Here is a 6,583-nt window from a genome sequence, read left to right on the forward strand (position 1 = left end):
AGTCTCCCTTGCAGGTGCGGGCGGCGGCTGTGCCCCTACTCCAATTGGGGTGACGTGTCTACCATGCTGGCGGCTCTCTGGGCCTGTTCCGGGAGTGGAAGGCGGCTCTGCTCTGTCCCTATTCCAATTGGGGTGTCGTGACTACCATGCTGGCAGGTCGCTGGGCCTGTTCCGGGCGTGGGCGGTGGGCTTGGCTGGCGGGATTCCACCTAATGGCAGTCCCTAACCTCCCTGCTTGCTAATTAATGGCTTCTCTGAGGCGCCACGCCTTCTGTAGCTGCGGGGCAGGCCGCGCGAATCAGTTGGCCTGGATCTCCGGGGTCCTGCTGCTGGCTGTTTTGATGTTGCAAGCTGTTGGAGAGTGGTGGTGTATTCTTCAGCTTTCCCGGATGGTGGCCGCTGACTGCCTGGATGGAGTGTCCGCTGTTTTGATGTTGCACTCTGAAGGAGAGTGGCGGTGTATCCTTCAGCTTTCCCGGATGGTGGCCGCTGACTCTACAACTTAATTTTTCAATAAAAAGTTAAAAAAGACTTTAACAAAGAAAATGGAAGAGGATGAGATCTATGCAATATATAAATATATCTGGTTAGTGTTAATCAACATCCTGAATCCTAGGAGCTTTGGTTAACATCTGGTGTCTTAATTAGGAGTACACATTCCATGGGTTGGTTATTTGAAGAATCCCACATGCCCAAGGGCTTCACAAATATTTAAGTTATATACAATTGACACCAGAGCACCAGAGACTGTGAAAGAGCATAATGAAAATCAGAAGTGATTTTTCACTGGTGAAATGAATGATGTTCAAATGATGATGTTCAAAACATGTGGTTTGGCTAAAAATATTTTATAGGCACTTCAACTTTTATATGCATAGACAAGAATCTAACCAGTCCAGTAGTTTAGTCAACCTGTGGAATGATTCTTCTCAGCATAGGCTTTTAACCAGTCTAACACATGCAAAGTGCTATCAGCGTACCAAAGGAGACAGAGATCTGGGATTTAATTGAACTTACAGAAGAAGCCATTTTGTATGCATGTTTTCTTTCTCCCTCAGTATCCACCCAATATCTCTGGTTTGTCAGCAAGCCTTGATGGTTTTATCTTCAAAGTATTTATCTAAAATTCAATCAATTTTCATGATGCCTGTGGTCATGGCTTTGGTGCAAGCCACTGTGAAATACCTTTATCTGGATGGTTGCAGGAACCTGCCAACTGGATTCTGTTCTCTCTGGAGTTCCTTTAATCTTTTTATTCATAGAGCTGCCAGAATATTCCTTTGAAAACATGGATCACATAAGTAAAATCACATCAGTTCTCTGCTTCTAACCCTCCAATGACTTCCTGTCTCAGTAGAAAAGCCAAAGTGCTAAGTCCAGCTCCTAAGACCCTAACTGATCTGATGCTTCCTTCCCCAGCTGACCCCCATTATTAGCTCTCTTCCCTCATCACTGGCCTCCTCAGTATTCCTCAAGCGTTCTGGGCACTCAACACCATCTCTTCTCAGGCTCTTTACACTTGCTGTTTTCTCTGACTGGAATTTTTGCTCCCACATATTTAAATGGCTAGTTTCCTCACTTCTTTCAGATCTTTAACCAGCTGGGCATGATGGTACATGCCTGAAATCCTAGTGGCCTGGGAAGCTGAGGCAGGAGGTTCATGAATTCAAAGCCAGTCTCAACAATTTAGCAAGACCCCAAGCAATTTATTGAGACCCTGTCTCCAAATAAAAAATAAAAAGGGGTGGGGATGTGACTCAGTGGTTATGTGCCCCTGGGTTCAATAGCTGGTACCAAAAAAAAAAAAATCAGATCTTTATCCAGAGTTAGCTTCTTAACAAGGCTTTCCCCAGCCACAATATCTAAAGTTTTATTCCTCCTTCTTCCCATACCCTGTTTTCTCCCAGAACTTGCAATAATCTCACATTCTATATATTTTGCTTCTTTGTTTGTTGTCTGTCACCCTTCACAAGTTACAGGGATGTTTGTCTACTTTATTTCCCACTGTAATGTTTAATGACTAGAACATTCTGTCACACAGTAGACATTCAATAATTATTTTTTAAATAAATGAATAAATGTTTGTATAACCCTGGCGTGATAGATTAATGATAGTTACTGTTATAGTTTAGATATGAGGTATCCCCAAAAAGTTCATGTGTGAGAAAATGCAAGACAGTTTAGAGGTAAAATGATTTGGTTGAAAGCCTTAGCATAATTAGTGTTAATTCCCAGATAGGGATTAACTGAGTGGTAACTGTAGGCAGGTAGTTAGTAGCTGGAGGAGGTGGGCCTCTGGGGGCATGCCTTTGGGGGTTCTATTTTGTTCTTGTTGAGCAGAGCTCACTCTCTGTGCTTTCCAGTGTAATGTCCTGAGCCACTTTCTTCTTCCATACTCTTCCACCATGATGTTCTGCCTTGTCTCAGGTCTGGAGCAATGGAGTTAGCCATCTATGGATTAAGACCTTTGAAACCATGAGCCCCAAATAAACTTTTTGTCCTCTATTCTTTTCAGGTCTTTGGGTCATGACAGTTGAAAGCTGACTAAAACAGTTGCAAATATTTTGCCACATTTCCCATTAGAAAAGAAAGTTTAATGTCCTCACCCCATACCCTACCTTTGAATCTGGACTGAATTGAGCAATTTTCTTGATCAACAGAATGCAACAAAGTGATGTTCCGGAATTTCCTAGGTTATGTCATAAGGAGACAGTTTTTTTCCCCAGGCTTCTTATAGCACCCACTCTGGAAGACTTAACCTTCCATATAAGAATTTCAACTGCCCTGAGAGTGTTATGCTACAGAGTTTCATGTAAGCACCTTCATCAACACCTCAGCTAATCCAGCATTCCAGTCATCACTATAAGGTGATAGGTGAGTGAAGCCATTTTGAACCCTTCAGACCAGCCCATCTGTCAGCTGAGAGTGACCTCAGTCACGAAGGACAGAAAAATCATCCAGTCAAGTACTTCTGTAATTCCTGACTCAAAAGAGTGAGAGATATAGGGCTGGTGCTGTAGCCCAGTGGTAGAGTGAGGTATAATAAAACCACTGTTTGAAGCTACTAAGTGCTAAGGTAGCTTTTTACATAGCAATAAATAACAGGAACATTCAGGAAACACCAACCCATATTTCTCAGAAGCCCTGCCAGGATGATTAGGGAGGTAACTCACCTTTCTGGATGCCCTGCTGGAGAATAATTGTCAGCCCTTTTAAGGACAGAAAGGCAACTCTGAGAGGACTAGATTCAATCTAGCATATCCTTCCCACACACACGTCAGGGTCAGAGATAGGAGGAGGCAGCTGTCTTTACTGGGTGGCCTGATAACATTCTCAGGCCACTCCATCCTGGAAGATACATAGTTCTCAAGGCTGCCAACCAGCTTGGGGCACATGTGGTCAGGAGTCAAGAGATCCAGCAGATTCTTGAGCAACCATAAGCATTTTGACTCCTCAGGACTTCCAAGTTCTTGGCTCTAAACAAAACAGAACACAACAAAACCACTTTCTAGGTGGTAGGAAGCTAAGCCTGAACTGGAACAGTGTTATTTGTCCCTGACCTTGCTCCAAATAAGCCTGAAGAAGAAAGAGAGGCACAGACAGTTAGAACACTTTCTAGTCAGACTTCATTCATTTGTAAGTGTCAAAATGCTCTTATGGAGGGGCTGGGGTTGTAGCTCTGTGGTAGAGCACTTGCCTAGCATGTGTGAGGCTCTGGGTTCAATTCTCAGCATCACATAAAAATAAATGAACAGAATAAAGGCCCATCAATGTCTAAAAAGTTGTTTTAAAAAATGCTTTTGTGGAAAGAGCTGTACTCTAGTCCCAGCTCAGCTGTCAACATACTGTAGAGAATTTCTGTCAGGCATTTTATCTCTTTGAGCCTCAGCCTTCTCACATGCAAAAGAAAGATGTCTCCCAGCATTAGCAAACATGTAAAAGGCCCCATAATAAGAGCTCAAAGGAAGTGAAAGAAATAAAAGTATAGGGCAGTTTTTAAAATGCTGAAGTGACTTCTTAAAAGCACCACAGTAGTCCTGAGTCCTATTTGTTCAGGGTCCATAAGCTCTCTCTGCTTCTTTCACCCTCTCTCCATCTTTTTCTATGTGCGTGTGGTTCTGAAGTCTCCCTTCCATCAGTAAACATATATGGAGATGTTAAAGCATTCAGTGAAGCCCCAAGACTCAGAACATCTCATGTCCTGTTCTTAAGTACCTCTCCACAATAACATCTCTCTATTTCACATTCCTTCCTACTGCTTAATCTTACCTGTCTTTCTTAGGTAAGTGGCTCTCAATGCAAGTAACAATAGGGACTACCTTGCTCCTTAGAGGACATTTTTTTTTTTTGAAATCTGTAGTGATATTTTTGTCATCACAATGTTTTGGGGGCAGAGTTGCTGAAGTCCTGTAATGTACATGAGGCAGAAGCTAGATTATCTATAGGCAGATAGGAACAGGGACCTCAGAGAATGGGATCCCACCACCCCAGTTTAAAACTCTATGAAGTGGGACAGAAGAGGCTAGACACCTGAGGAATTTTCAGGAAGCAGGTTTATTGACTGTAGGGTCCAGAGGGGCTCTTGCCTAAAAATTCTTCCTCTGGACAAAGATTTTGGAAAGTCTTTGAACTTTATACCCAGTGTGGGTGGGGCTTGGAGGTTCACATAACAAATACTTTTCATTCCATTCTCTAGAACAGACAGAGGCTTCACAAGATTTTTTTTTCTTTCTGCAAACATGGCATTTACAAAAAAAAAAAAAGAAAGAAAGAAAAGAAACTACCAATCACAATGCTCTTCTGCAGAAGTTTTTTGTTGTTGTTGTTGTTTTTTGTTTTTCCTGATAGTGATATTCTGTGTCTGGCAAGATGAAGAACTTACATGTTACAAATATGGTGAGGCTTTTTGCTTAATTATGGTAAGGATCTTCTGGGTGGGGTTCTCTGGCCTGCTTCACCTATGCTGAAGTTTGTTGTTTTGTTTGTTTTGTTTGCCTAACTGGAAGGCCCCACTCACACTTGAGTACCCATACATTTTGTTATTGCCCCAGAAGGGCAAAACCACAATGGTAATGGTGTTTCCTTGACCACCTTAACATTAGTCAACCCCAGAGAGTTGTTTGAGCCCAAGCAATTATTGTTTTTTAAGGAACAAGTACAGGAAAAGCTCAGGTTAACAAAGACATTAAATCATCCCATTATGGGATTAAGAAATCAAAATTGTGCACCTTCAATTGAGTCAGAAAAAGAGAACAATCCAAAAAGACTTTCTAGTGAAAGGTTGCTTCCTCATCAAAAAGAGTATAAAAACCCTTAGACACAGAACCAATGACAGTACCCTCTTTGGCACTCCTCCCACGCTGTGGGAGCTTTCCTTGCTTGCTTCTAATAAATCTGCCACTGAATTCTTACCTTTTGTCATCTGTGTATTTCATTCTTTGGGTGTGTAAGATGAGAACCCTCCAGTGCTCACAGGACTCTGCCTTGTATGACTTTCTAATGTCTGTCAGGACATTCATGTTGGGGAGAAGACTTAAACAGACAATTTTCAACAAAAAAATCATCTGAGTTTATAACTTAACTCCATATTATATAAAAAACATCAAGTATTTTATACAGTTAAATTAAGAGTGAATTTTCCCAGAATGCAAATGTTGCTATGGGTTGGATCTGGAATGTCCTCCCCAAAGCTCAGGTGTTAAAGGCTTGGTCCCCAATGCAACAATATCCAGAGGTGAAACTTTGGGGAAGAAATCGAATCATAAGAGCTCTGACCTTATCAATGGATTAATCATTGATAGTTGAATGGACTACTATAAGCAGGTGGGACATGATCAGAAGAAGTGGGTCACTGGGACATACCCTTAGGGACTGTGTCTTGTCCTTCTCCTTCCTCTTCCTCTTCCTCTTCATAAAATGCTTTTATGAAGTCACTTCAGCATTTTAAAAACTGCCCTTTCTATTCCCAACTGCCATGAGCTGAGCACCACACTCTCTGCCATGATGTTCTGCCTCACCTCAGGCCCAGAGCAAAGTAGCTGTTTGACTATGAACTGAAACTTTGAGCCAAAATAAACCTTTCCTCCTTTAAATTGTTATTAATAGGTATTTTGTCCCAGCAAGTGGCAAAGGCTAAATAACACACATGTAAAATCAGGGAATAATGTACTTTATTTTCTTCATAATTTCACCAGTACTATTTCGCCATTTGGAAATCACACCACAATGGCAATACCATTTGTGGTATTTGAGTAGCTAATACAGTACATCTGTAACAATTGACACTTTTAGGTGGAGGCAACTGCCTTCATTATATCTTCTAGAATACCATGAGTAGACTATACTTATCATGACTTAATCATGACTGAGCATTTAAATGTTGAAATGCAACTTATTTTATTCGCAACTTTTTATTTTATATGTTCTTAATATTGCAGTTAGGACATTACATTCACTTTTTCAAATTTTGTGAATAGGTACATTATTTACCCATTAATTTCATTTCAGCAAATACAAAATATTTGTTACAAAAACATCATTGAGGCCCAGGCCCCAGCTTAGGAATTCCCCTGCCACCCATGTG

The sequence above is a fragment of the Urocitellus parryii genome, chromosome X (genome assembly GCF_045843805.1).
Source record: "Urocitellus parryii isolate mUroPar1 chromosome X, mUroPar1.hap1, whole genome shotgun sequence".
NCBI classification, from domain to species: Eukaryota; Metazoa; Chordata; class Mammalia; order Rodentia; family Sciuridae; genus Urocitellus; species Urocitellus parryii.